The sequence below is a fragment of the Silene latifolia genome, chromosome 3, assembly GCF_048544455.1.
Source record: "Silene latifolia isolate original U9 population chromosome 3, ASM4854445v1, whole genome shotgun sequence".
NCBI lineage: Eukaryota > Viridiplantae > Streptophyta > Magnoliopsida > Caryophyllales > Caryophyllaceae > Silene > Silene latifolia.
The window spans coordinates 12,151,633-12,166,506 of NC_133528.1; positions in this window are offsets into that span (position 1 = coordinate 12,151,633).

Below are 14,874 nucleotides of genomic sequence, written 5' to 3' on the forward strand. Positions count from 1 at the left end.
CTCATTGTCCCAATATCTGATTATGAACCACCTGCAGCGTCCAGAACAGTACAACACATGTTCCACAAATCACTTGCCATTACTATGTCTGTAATACTACGGTTTTATGAGTCTAGGGGGTACTCTATCGAGTAGGGCTTACTCTATCAAGTAAGTAGTTTTTGACGTAAAACAGTAGTCTGCCTATAGGGTACTCGATCGAGTAAGTTGGGTACTCGATCGAGTAGGGGGCACTCGATCGAGTAAGTGCCTTACTCGATCGAGTAAGTTAGTTTACGGGCTGAGTTTTGACGGGTTTTGTTAATGATGCGAGATTAATATATAATGAGTTCCGTCACTTTTCTTAAACCTCTTTATCATTCTAAAAACCTAAGTGAGGAGAAAAGGAGTTACGTAGTTTGTCTGTCATCGCATCATTAGCAAATCCCGGAGCTAGAGGTGTCGGATTTCATCGTTCTTTACACCGTTGTGATCCTTGTGTCGAGGGTAAGCTTTACATATAATTTTTATACAGTTTTGTTAAAGTTGGTTAAACCCTAATTTTGGGATTGGGGGTTTTCTATGTTTTTGTTGATGTTAGATTGTGATTGTATAATTATGTGTATAGGAGGAGGGTTCGTAGAGGAAAGGTTTTTGAGACAGCTGCTAGATCGTCTGCTGTTTGTGTTGCATTCCAGGTAGGGTTTTCCCTACTCAGTATTAGTTACATGATATGTGTGGTGAATTGTGCTGTAGTTAGTGATTGTTGATTGATTGAGACAGCTGTGATTGTATATTGTTGATTGATTCAGACGGTTGTTGATTTTGGTGTTATGGTTATTGTTTATCTGGCTGTGTTCTTCGGGATGCGTCCCTGGCTGAGTGGAGTCACTTGCGGGAGTGGCTTCACGCCCATGATTCGCCTTCTGTGGAACCCGCCACAGAAGGGATGTGCACATTAATGGACTTGGGTTTGTCGCTCGATGGAGATGAGCGGGGCTTAAGTGGGAACGACTGCGGTCCCCCACTGTCGGCGATGAGTACATGTTGCAATGGGTACTCTAGCAGGGCTACACACTTTAGTGTGTAGTCAGTTGTGTGGAGATTGGAGATGGAGACTGGGGTTGTGTTGAGCTGTTTGAACTGTTTGTGTACTTGTTTCATTGTGGCATTGTTTTTGTGTAATTAGTACTGACCCCGTTTAAATGTTTTAAAAACTGTGGTGATCCATTCGGGGGTGGTGAGCGATTATTGAGCGGTATGATTGATGCGTATGGGATAGCGGGATGAGTCATCACGTTGCGGTTAGAAGTCTTCACGTGTCGACGATGTCTAGTAGCTTTGATAGTTTTATCAGTAGACCGTTTGCGTACTTTGTATTTCATTTAACAGTTTTGGTTTGAGACATGTAATCACTTAAATTATATTACTTTTAAAGTACGTTTCTTTATTGTCTTATGATTATCATTGCCTCGGGTAACCGAGATGGTGACGTTCCTATACCTGAGTGGTCCTGGTAAGGTACTTGGAGTATGGGGGTGTCACAAAGTTGTATCAGAGCGACGATCCTGAAACCTGTAACCAATGAACCTAATGTATATAGGGAGTCAAATTAAAATGAACCCGGGGTAGGAGTTGTAGGAGCTAATGCAAAGACTTGGGAGACGTCCTAAAGTCGCGAACTCGCCCTACAATTTTGAACCGGTCACATGGGGTATGTGTCGGGATCGTTATGTGCTTATCGTGTGCTTTGTGTATCTATATAGTAGTATGTTGTGTGAATTGATGGATGCATGCATGTGGAGGATGGGAGATCTGAGTTGAAAGATAATGATGACGTGAATTGTATGTTGGTTGATTATAAAGCATGAAAGTATAATGATTGATATATATAATGTGGCATGTTAGAATTATGAAAGGAAAAGTGTTTTGTTTATATATAAATATATAAAGCGATGCGGAAGTATATATGTTGTTGTTGTCGTTTTGTGTAAGAGTATAGAAAGTTGGGAGTGTGAATTGAACATGCGTTGGGTGAATATGTTGAACGAATATGGTGGATAAATATGTGGTATGATGGATGAATTGGTGGAAAAAGATGAATAATCGTTGTATGATAATATGATTTCTGATAAAGCATGTTGTATGATGCAAGAGATTTTATAATGTTGTTATACTAGTAACATGTGAATAGGGGACTTGATGTTATATAATTGTGATTTTGTTGTATGTAACCATACCATTAATACTCAACTATCACCTTCTGCCATATGTAACCATACCATTAATACTCCCATTCGCATAACCATCACCTTCTGCCATATGTAACCATACCATTAATACTCAACTAGTAGCAACCGCCTCCTATAACCACATCTTATACTCCCTCACAACCATACATATCAATCTGGTCTCTACAAAATCAACCTCTTTAAAATGTCTATCTTTCCTATTTATCATCACTCTTAACCACTAGTGACAACACCACAATGCCACCATTGCTCGTATAACAAATCTCTTACACTCTGTAGGCACGGAAAATTTATTAATGTGCCGAATAAATAAAATTAATTAATTATTTTGAGTTAATTCCAAATTTTTAATTTTTAATTTAATTTAATTATTTTGTCCCGTTTAAATAAAATATGGGTCGATTCGGATTACAAAAGGACCTATTCGGATCACTAAACCTAGAAAGAATCAAACTTGGGCCAAAGTTGCTAATAAACCTGATGGGGCATATTCTGCACCGCTGACCAAGTCAACATATTGAGCAAAGTCAAAGATATCCACAGCAAGTCAACGACTTAGACAGCCTAGCCGATGCAGCCCATCGGCCGGTCAGCCTGGGTCTCGGCATGGCAACCTGCCAACCGGGACACATACCCGCGTACTCACATCCAAGACCCCTCGGCGGTGGGTCAACAAGGCCCGCCGGCCTGCCATAGGTCCCTCGGCCGAGGGGTAGATCAGTCTTTCCACCTGCTAGCCACTTGGCCACTTGGCCACTACGTGACAAAAGGTGAAAGCCTATAAATACTCCTCAACCATCATTGAGGAAGGGATCCAACAAATACACAACTAAACCTAAATACACTATTCATCTGGTAATATCTTCCTTATCTCTCTACAATATACATTCAGCCAAGTAACAACTTATCCTTTAAGTTTACTGACTTGAGCGTCGGAGTGAGTACGCTTGGCACAAAGCCAAGCCCTCAGTTCGTTCATTGTTGCAGGAGAGGCCGAGAGGAACGATTAAGACCAAAGGAGAATCCAACTCAAGACATCATTCAACAAGCCACGGGTGGTAACTATACTTGCTCTGGAATTACGCCCGGAACAATTGGCGCCGTCTGTGGGAAATCGCTACTAGAAGCTAGTCACATTCATTCCCAAACAAAAAAAAAACAACAAAAACCCACCCAAAAAGCTAAGATGTCAAAACAACAAGACGCAGTCGTGACCGACGAAACCGCATTCTACCACGACGACACTTTCAACAATTGTGGAGTCGTGCAGCCCTCCACCGGCGGAGTAATCCAACCGGAGTTCGGGATGCCAATAATGCCGGACACGCTGCTGCCAGCCAACCAGGTCACCATCATGGGACACGTGGTTGACATAGCAAAACTGAAAATGGTCCTGGACCTAATTAGTAATACGCCTGCTCACACTGTCACGCCGACAAGAGCGGCGGAAAACGCCCAGGAGACCAGAGCCCAAAACGTGACTCCGAGAAATTTGAACGGAGCACTGGGAGAAGCTGACCCAGCCAAGTCGCCGGGGGAGCCCAAAGTGGGCGTGGTAGACCTAAGTCCGTCCCGCACTCATGGGAGGACAGCGTCCCCGCAACACGAACGAGGCTTACCCCAAAGGAACCAGAGGAGTCCGACTCAGCAGAGTTGGAGAAGAAGTCCGAGTCGGAGAAGAAGTCCTTCCCGCTACGAGGAGAGGAGCCGGATTAGGAATGCGAGGAGCCGATCGCCGCGTGTCGTTCGACACGTGGTCGACGACCCCTCAACGCCTACGTCCTAGAAGTCCAGGTGCCAACTAAGCTCAAGTTGCCACCCCTATCATACAAAGGAGATAGTGATCCAGCCGACCACGCTGAGGCTTTCGAGTCTTACATGTCGGTATGGGAGCAGCCCGATGAGGTCTGGTGCCGAGTCTTCCCAACAACTTTGCATGGGATGGCTCAAAGTTGGTACAAAGGTCTTCCCGACGGCTCAATATACTACTACGCCGACCTAAGAGACGCCTTTCTAGCCCAGTACTCTTGCAACAAGAGAAGGGCCATGGAGACATCGGACCTCCTAACTATCAAACAGGAGGGGGGCGAGTCTCTACGAAGCTATGTGAAGAGGTTCGATGGAAAGGTCCAGCAGATTCGAGAAATTAATCCCGAACTGGCGGCCTTCGCGCTGATGAAGGGCCTCCCAAGGGGAGACTTAAAAAATGAGCTCATCAAGTGCGGAGGCCTAAACTTGGACGCCGCTAGGAAGATGGCCGACCAGGCCATCAAGGTAGAGGACTATCACAAGACCTGGATAGGCTCCAGCGAGGCCGAGCACTCAGAAAAGAAGAGTCACCGGGAGGACAACCCGGATGAGAGACGCCGTGACAACAACGGGTCACGGTCCGATGAAAGACGCCGTGAGAATAATAGGTCACGGTCGGACAAACCTGCCAGGAGACAGGACTCGACAGGCGCCGGGTGGAGTTCGGGAACGTACCACCAGAGGCGGTATAGTGATAAAACCCCTCTCGTCGTATCAGCCGCCGAGGTCTTTGCCCTGAGCAAAAGCGAGGGCCAGAAGTGGGAGAGACCCCCCAAGCCAAAAAGTGACGGTGATACGAGCCGATCGTGAGTACCACGGCCACACCCGCCATTTAACCAACGATCGCCGGCATCTAAAGAATGCCATTGAAGAGCCGATCCGGAAGGGGAGCCTCGGCAAATACGTTGCCAAAGGCCAAAAGACCGACGCCGACAACGGTTCGGGTAAGAAATCCGTCTTGAACGGATAGGAGTGATCCATGTTGTCATCGGGGCAACGAGAACGGAGGGTCCGCCCATGGGCACAAACGGCACCTGAACGAGCTATATCAGGCCATCAACTTTGTGCCCAACACGGCGATCCCCGCTTCCAACGTCCCCGATATAACCATCGGAAGGAAGGACTACGAAGGAGTCATCGCTCCTCACAGCGACCCACTTGTAGTCAATTTGGACATATCCAACCACCTGGTCAAGAGGTGCCCGATTGACACAGGCGCGTACACGAACATCATGTTCAGGGAGTGCTTCCTCGGCCTCGGCCGAAAGTCATGGACTTGAGCCCCCGCACCAACCCACTATACTGACTTCCGGGGCCGGCCTGGTACCACGGGATCAATCGGACTCCGGTGACGTTCGGCGAAAAGAATGCGGCTAAAAATATCCTAGATGAGTTCGTGGTCATCGACGGCTCGTCCGCCTACAACGTTCTCATAGGCCGAGTCACCCTGAGCGAGGCTGACGCAGTGATGTCCATCCGGGCCCTAACACTGATGTATGTCTCGGACCGGGGGGAAGCGCATAAGCTCGTCTCCAAAGACGAGAATGACGAGGTGGTCAACGTCCAGATAGCCGCCAGAGGATGCAACATGCAATCCCTCAAAGTGGCAAAGAAATCAGAAAAAGGGAAAAGTCTATCCTTACAACAGGAGGGCGACCTCATGGATGTAACTAGCGGCTGACTAGGACGTTGTGCCTTTGATAGGCCATTAGGACGCTGGTAATCTCGGGAATAATCTATGTAGCGGCGGAGGTGTCCAAGACAGCTGTGGGCACCCCGACGCATGTTTTTACCTAAATGAAAAATCATCCAAGTCTTCCATCAAAATGTTCACTCTTCCCATAGTCACTAGGAAGCAGCAGACGCCGACTCACACTGTCATACCGACAAGAGCGGCAGTCTTTATCAAGAAGAGATGTCGGCTCACACTGTCATACCGACAAGAGCGGCGATCTCATGAAGAAATAGGCGCGTCGTCGCAGTCACCCCAAGTAGTAGACGCCACGGCAGTCACCCCAAGAGGTTGGACGCCGTCGCAGTCACTCCAAGTGGTAGACGCCACGACAGTCTCATGAAGAAATAGGCGCCGTCGCAGTCACCCCAAGTAGTAGACGCCACGGCAGTCACCCCAAGAGGTTGGACGCCGTCGCAGTCACTCCAAGTGGTAGACGCCACGGCAGTCTCCATGAAGAAGTAGGCGCCATCGCAGTCACCCCAAGTAGTAGACGCCACGGCAGTCACCCCAAGAGGTTGGACGCCGTCGCAGTCACTCCAAGTGGTAGACGCCACGACAGTCTCATGAAGAAATAGGCGCCGTCGCAAGACGCCACAAGTGGCAGACGCCACGGCAGTCAATAACATGAAGCAGATGCTGGCTCACACTGTCACACCGACAAGAGCGGCAATCACGACCAGCGCAGTTGATACTCGCAAAGCAATCAAAATGCCTTAGAAGCGTTAACACAATTGAGATACGCGCTCTAGACTGCCTCGGCCAAGCCGAGGCGGAAACAAAAGAGACACTCAATTAATAACGTAAGGAGACAACCCAGACGAAGACAAAGACGCTAAAAGTACAGTTGAGGCTCAAATACTAGCGCAAGAAAAGGAAGTGAGGTAAAAACCTCGGCCAGGCCGGAGGCAGAAGAAACGAGCTCTTATTAAAAATGTTCAACGAATTACAAAAAATTACAAGGACAAACCAAAAGACAAGGCTACAGATATCATCTCCCTATGTCTGCTGTTGCTCGCCATCAGCAGCGGTAGCAGCACCTTCTTCGAGGGGCAACCCAGCAGCTCCCTTAGCAGCCTCAGCTTCAGCAGCCCCAGCCTTAGCCTCGGCAGCCTCAACTGCCCTTGCCCAATCGGCTTCCTCCTTGGCCGTTTTAGCCTTCTCAGCGATAGCAGCTGCCTCCTCGGTCGCCTCTTGCTCTATCTTCACTCTCGCCGCCTCCTTGACCCTCTCCTCCACAGCCTCCTCCTTAGCTTCGAGCTTGTCGTCAAACAGCTCGTCAAATCTGCCCCACGGAAAGGAACCTTCAAGAGGAAAGAGCTCCTCAATTACTTCCCTGGCAGCAGCTTCGGCCAGATCCCGGAATTCGGAACACAGGTCAGGGAGCATTTTGGTTTAGAGCATCTCAATGTCGTCCTCCTTTTGCCTGATGATGGCCTCCTTGCTCCGGATCACCTTCCCCTGGATCTGAAATTTGCCCCTAAATTCATTCCTCTGCTGGAGATAAAGGTCGGCGTGCCTCTGAACAAGGTCACACTTCTCCAGCAACTTTGCAACTTCGGCCGCAGCAGCCTCGGCCTTGGCTCTCTCAAAGAAGGACCTCCTTTTCGGCGTCCTCCCTAAGCTTTCTCTCGCCCAAGAGCGCTTTCTCGACATCTCCCCTAAGCCTTTGCTCATTGAGGAGATCCAGCCTCGCCTTCGCGGCCACCTTCTTAGTGACATCAAGCTTAAGAGCGGACTGAGCCACGGCCTTCTCTTGCTCTATAATGCGAGCACCGGCCAGCTCGTTCCGCCTCGCCAGCTCCTCGACCAACCTCGCACCTCCCGCCACGAGCCGGGAGGGGGAAACCTTCTGGGATGAAGAGTCAGCAGTGACATTTCGATCACTAGTCTGCGGTCGGGAAAGGGAAACCTTCTGGGATGAAGACCCAATGGCGACGTCATGATCATCAGCCTGCGCGGGTTTCTCTTCCACTTGCTGCTCAATAAGAGCGGCGACTGACAGCGGCTGATCTACAAAATTTAAAGAAAGCATCAGTATCAAGATACATCGACATGCCGAAGAGCCTGTCATCGGCGGCGCGATGAACCGGCTAAATCGAGCCACCGGATAGATCGATCGTGCTTGGCCTTCTTGGCCGAAGGGCGCATCTCCTCGTCGGCCAGCAGGCAACGGCAGCGGTGAAGGCTGTCTGCTTTCTCTTACGGACAAGGGGAGACCCCTCCTCCTCGTCAGAGTCATCCCCATTAGAGATGTAAACGATCTCCACCGTCTCCTTCTGAACGGGGGGGATGGAAGGTGGAGCCGATGTCGACGCCATCACCGCCGAAGGCTTTGTTTTTCGAGTATGGCGCGGCATGTTACTAACAACCTTCGCCTGGGCCTCCACCGCATTCAAGCTTTTACCACCTGGTCCATAAGATCATTCGGCGACGTCCTACGATCATGGGCCAGAGCCTTGGGGTGCGGTTTTAGCAACGGTTTTGTCTTTGTGCAGCCCCATTCTCCGGGAGGATATCCTCGAGACAAGTCCCGTCCAAAGTGGTCTGCGAAAAAAATAAAAGCAAGAATTAAGTAGAAGAAATAAATCGAATTTCGAAAAACAGGAACATTAAGAGCGGTGATGGGCCTCACACCGACCCCACTCACCCTGTGCTAGGGCCGGTATGAGGCCGACATGGCAGAGCGGCTCATCCTGAAGAATGATCTGCGTTGGGGGAATCCATTTTTTCGACACCCCACCCTTGTCCGCCTCAAAAGCCTCATCGACGACTTCTCATCCTCTCGAAAGAAGGACCTTGCGGCATCCATCTTGAGCTTCTTCCGGCTGACCCATCTGTCATGCTCCGCCTTAGTCTCACACCGCAAATTCACTTGGTGCTGAAAGGAGAGGGGCAGCGGATAGTCATCCGGCACCTTAACATACACCCACCGATCTCTCCAGTCTTTACAAGAAGTAAGTTTGTCAACAGAAACATAACCTTTCTCCGTGTGCACACTGTACCAACCGACGCGCCGGCGATCGACTACGGAGATAATGAAGCCGCGGAATAAATTCACCGTCGGGGCCTCCCCTTGAAGAGACAAAGCCACACAAAGCCGACTATCGTCCTCATGGCCAACGGATGCAGTTGGGCCACGGCGACGTTCATAGCCTTAATGATGGCCATGACGTACTCATTCAGCGGAAACCGGAGCCCGAACTCCAAGTGTCGCATGTACACGCCGGTATGGCCCGGCGGAGGGCAACAGACGGCCTGACCCTCCTCAGGGATAACAATCTTGTACCCCCTGCCAAAAAAGAAATGGCCCTCGAAAAATTCCTCACCAGAACAACTGGCCAACTTATGGGTCCAAGTTCGGTCAACGCGCACCTTGCAGACGTCACCGTGATCCATAACGTCTTCGCCTCACCTCTTTGGGACGAGCCTCTTCAAAGCATCATCACCAAAATCGTCGCGTCATCATCGACATCGAATCATCCTCCCATTCCTCCAAAATTCGAGGATCGACTTCAGAGAAGGAGACACGGGGCCCCTGTGCCTTATCGGAGGGCGTCCAACTTCTCCCCCTCATCAAGACGCGACGGGGAACCCCCCGGCGCCGGCCTACTAGGCCCGGCATCGTTGAAGACATGTTTACCATAAAGACTTACAAAATTAAGAAATGGGAAAGTTTGTTTGTTACCTTGAAGAAAAAAACACTCACGGAGTAACAACTACGAGAATTAGAAGACCAAGAAAACCCTTGAAAATTTAGAGAGAAGAAAATTTTGGGGAGAATGAAATTGGTGGCCAATTTCACGGGATAACTGCCCTATTTATAGGAAAAAGCCCATAAAGAAGGACCAATCAACGAACAGCCCATGAAGCGTCAACCAATCAGCGTGCAGACACGTGTCGGACATGCAACTACGGAATGTCAATCGTTGCAACAGTTAGACGTCAATCAATGCAACAGTAACCAAGCGTCCTCAACACGCCTATTCATATCTCCTTGCCTATTCACCTTCCTCAACAAATTCCCAAGCATCTGTTCTCCGCCGGCCACATGGTCAACCAAGCTAAGTAGCGCCGGCCGGGGGCAATCAAAAACAACCGGCACACTCAATCCTGGTCTCGGCCAGCGTCACTTTCTTTTCCACATCGGATGCCCTTTACACATCCATGTGGAGGGGGGATATGGTACGGCCTAAGAAAGAGCAGGCCGAGGTAAAAGAAGCCGCCGCAGAAGAAGCCGATGCAGAAATTTTCCGCAAATTACTTACGCAGAATATACGCTCAAACGTACATCGGAGCCCATACCACGGCATAGACTACGCTGGGGGCAAATTGATGGGGCATATTCTGCACCGCTGACCAAGTCAACATATTGAGCAAAGTCAAAGATATCCACAGCAAGTCAACGACTTAGACAGCCTAGCCGATGCAGCCCATCGGCCGGTCAGCCTGGGTCTCGGCATGGCAACCTGCCAGCCGGGAGACATTTCCGCGTACTCACATCCAAGACCCCTCGGCGGTGGGTCAACAAGGCCCGCCGGCCTGCCATAGGTCCCTCGGCCGAGGGGTAGATCAGTCTTTCCACCTGCTAGCCACTTGGCCACTTGGCCACTACGTGACAAAAGGTGAAAGCCTATAAATACTCCTCAACCATCATTGAGGAAGGGATCCAACAAATACACAACTAAACCTAAATACACTATTCATCTGGTAATATCTTCCTTATCTCTCTACAATATACATTCAGCCAAGTAACAACTTATCCTTTAAGTTTACTGACTTGAGCGTCGGAGTGAGTACGCTTGGCACAAAGCCAAGCCCTCAGTTCGTTCATTGTTGCAGGAGAGGCCGAGAGGAACGATTAAGACCAAAGGAGAATCCAACTCAAGACATCATTCAACAAGCCACGGGTGGTAACTATACTTGCTCTGGAATTACGCCCGGAACAAAACCCACAAATGGGCTTGTGACCACCAAAGTCCAACAAGGGGATTTGAAACTCTATAAATAGAGCTCTTCTCATTCATTCAAAGCGTTGGAAATTCATAATTGCAAAGGAGCTAGAGAGAACAAGGTACAAATTCCTACAAATCCTCTCTGTCAAAATCATTGCAAGCAGTCAACAAGCACATCAAATCGTGCCGTCTACGTTGAAGATTCAATCACAAGTTCAAACCTTCAAGAGAGATTCAAGTCATCGCGACCCTCTCAAGAAATCAAATTTACATCGCGCGTAGAGCAATTAAATTTGTCTACACGCGTACCCCTCGCGTGTACCCCGTACACGTACCCCTTACGGCATATTAGAATCAGAGGATACATTAGAGATTGTACACGTACTTTTGATATTTATTAATAAAAATATAATTTTTTCCTTATTTTGTATTTCAGTTATCGCAATACAAAATTTGCTGTTACAAATTTTGGTGAACCCGACGTGAAAATCTCTACCTCTCATCTCTACTGCTGTTCTATTCAAGTCTACCAAAACAAGAAGATGTCTACTAAGCAAAGCATCTCCTCCAGTCCATCCAAGAAGACCTACGCAGATATCCTGCAGGGTACCCCCATTCCTGCTACCTCCCTCGCTACGCGATCGGTTTGGCATCTCCACAAGAGGAATGGCGAAGAAGGCTTTGTCAATGCTGCTGCGCCGATCTACGCTCCGCACACGTCCCAACTAGGCCGCGCAAGTTCTCTCGTCGCCTCCATAGCCGCCGCTACGGCGCTCGGCCGCCTCTTCTCCTTCACGCGAGGAGACTAGAAGTGTTAAGGTTGACAAGAAGGCTTCTCCATGCAAACCCAAAGCGTCGCCAAAGAAGAAAGAAACCTCAACTCCTAACGTTGCTTGATCATGGTGATAAGTGGCGATACTCTTGAGGATCGAATACAGAAAATGAATGATCTCCTTGAAAAGATGATGAAGGAGAGTGAAGAAAAGAACAAGAAAATTGATGAGCTCCAAAAAGAGGTGGTGGCACTCCGTGACAGGAAGGCCGAGAGCGAGCATGGTGACACCGATAGGGATGTTGATAGCGATAGAGAAGTTGGCGAGGATAGGGAAAAGCCAAAGAATGAGATCAGCAATTTCACTGAAGAGAAGCTGCAGGAGTTAATAGCCAAGACGATCAAGTGTCAGTTGGATGATAGCTCGACAAGTAGTGGACGCTACATCAAGCCTTACACTAAGAGGATTGACGGTCTGCGCATGCCATCGGCTATCGGCCTCCAAAATTTCAACGATTCGACGGGAAGGGGAACCCAAAGCAACACATCGCCCACTTCGTCGAGACATGCAACAATCTTTGGAAAGAAGGTGATCGTTTGGTGAAGCGATTCGTTTGTTCGTTCGCTCAAAGGGATCGCGTTCGACCGGTACACGATCTGGACTCGAGTCAATTGTGGTGGGGTCACATGGAAGATGAATTCCTCAACAGATTCTACAAAGACACCGGACGTGTCGTCAGCATGAGCGAATTGACAAAGACAACTCAATGGCAAGATGAGCCTGTCATCGATTACATCAACAGGTGGCGTGCGCCGAGTCCGGAATGCAAGGATCGCTTAAGTGAAGCGTCGCAGATTGAAATGTGCGTCAACGGGATGAAATGGGACATTCTTTACATTCTGAAAGGGATCATGCCAAAGAGCTTCCAAGACCTGGCTACCCGCGCCCATGACATGGAGATCACAATCAAAGAACATGGTAGTGCTCGACCAAGTTCTTCTAAGGTGCCAAGTGAAAAGAAGGAGTTCAAGAAAGCGATAAGAACTCCAAATCGTCGACAAAGGAAACAATGGTCGTCGAAACCAAAGAAGTGCACTGTCAAAATCTCGTCAAAGCCTAAGTATGAAAAGAAGAAAGAGTCATTCTCTTACAACTACCAACGAGACAAGCCTACATTGAAAGAGTTGCAGGCTAAGAAATATCCATTCCCAGATTCTGACTTGTCCGGAATGCTTGATGACCTCTTGGAAAAGAAGATTATACAATTGCCAGAGTCCAAGCGCCCTGAGCAAGCAAACAAGACAAACGATCCCAATTACTGTCGTTATCATAGGCTGGTGAGTCATCCTATTGAAAAGTGTATAACACTCAAGGAGAAGATCATGCAGCTCTCCAAGGAAGGGAAGATCATTCTTGACTTGGAGGACACAGTAACCACAAATCAAACTACTGTAGTCCTGGAGCAACTTGACGAGCCAATTATACGGCAAGGACAATGTGTGTATATGTTGCAGTTCGGAAGTTTTGAGCCTGTGGCATTACAGATCCAAGGGTCATTGTCGTCGCTACCTCCAATGTCATTGGAAGAAAAAACTACCTCCTCAGAATAAGAATGAGGAAAAGAAGCATGAAGATAACGATGAAGGCTGGACTTTGGTTACGCGCAAGAAGTCAAAGAAACAAACAAGACAGATAGCGCAACCTGTTCACCGTCGAAGAAAACAATCAAAGAAGACTAAACCTCGCAAGACGAAGGGAAAGAAAAAGCCCAAAACAGTGATCAAACCACATGTCTTGCCTATCGATGTACTTGAGCAAGAACCACCGAGTCCTGTCACCTTAAAAGAATTCTTCCCACAAGACTTCTTAAACAAGGTTACCGTGTGCACCGTCTCAGCTACGGAAGGTGGTGATGATAAAAAGAAGATAGAGGAAGGAGGCCCAGATGATGCGGTATTGGCACAACAGTTGCATTCTGAAAAGGAGAGCGAAATAGTGGCTGCTCTTGACGCCCTTCCTACAAATATGGGATGGAAGCAAATCTTTCATCTACCTAAAGAGAAGCGTCAGCTCATAATTCAAGGACTTGAGAAGCCCGAGTTGTATGCAGGCAAGATGAAAGAAAAAATTGAGCCTCTTGAGCAATCAACTGGATGTGTCTCATGCAATGCAGCCTTGAGTTTTTCAGATGAGGATTTACTTCTTGGATCCAAGCCTCACAACAGGCCACTTTATGTGTCTGGGTATATCCGGGGGCAAAAGGTCAAGCGTATTTTAATAGATGGAGGCTCAGGAGTCAATCTCATGCCAAAAGCTACCATGAACGAATTAGGGATCACGATGGATGAACTCTCCAGTAGTCGAACAATGATTCATGGTTTCAACTTGAATGGGGAGCGTGCGGTTGGCATGATCCGTGTGAAACTTAACATGGGCGATCTTTCTTCCGAAACATTGTTCCATGTCATGGATGGCAAGACATCGTTCAAACTATTGCTGGGACGACCTTGGAAGCACGAGAATGGAGTTGTCGCCTCAACCCTCCATCAATGCTTGAAATATTATCGTGGTGGCGAAAGGAAAATAGACGGAGACGCCAAACCTTTCTCTAAGGTCGACTCTTTCTTCGCTGATGCAAAATTCTTTGAAGAGAATGGTACTTCCAGTGAGTTCATGCCAACCACCATCTCTTCAACAGGAAAAGGAGGTAAGCGGGAAAAGAACATCATCAAAGAAGATGAAGCTGCAAGTCCTGCTAAAGAAAATGATGTTAAGAAAGATGTAGACAAGGTCAACAAAACAGCTACTCCTGTTGCGTCACCCAAGAAGCAAGAGACGCTGCAGAAAACTACACCACCAGTACTACGCTATATCCCGAAGTCTCGCCGCAAAGATGGGGAGAGTCCTTTTGCAGAGTGTCTAACACCAAAGACAGAGCCTAAGGATAAAAAGTCAAGTCTAGTGTTCAAGCAGGAATGGGTGGCCAAAGTCGTTACACCTCTACCAAGTTCATCTCAAACGAAGATTGTGAGACCGCCTCCGAATGGTTTTGTCTGTTCATCCAGCCAATCATCAAGTGAGGGAAACAAGGGGATATTTGATTCCAATGCTTACAAGCTACTGAAAAAGGCTGGATATGACTTTACAATCCGACTCCTCTCGGCAAAGTTATAGAAGTTGAGTCGTACGGTCTGAACAAAGCGCAACATGAAGTGTTCAAGCAAGATGGGAGTTTCATGGTGACCAAGGCCGGGCTCGGATATGAGTCTCCTGCGCCTGTGAAGATTGGTGCTCGTAGAAAAGGGGCTACTGCGTCTTCTCAGCACATCACAGTAGAAGAGGTCGAAGATAATGAAGGAGAGGAAAAGATGCAT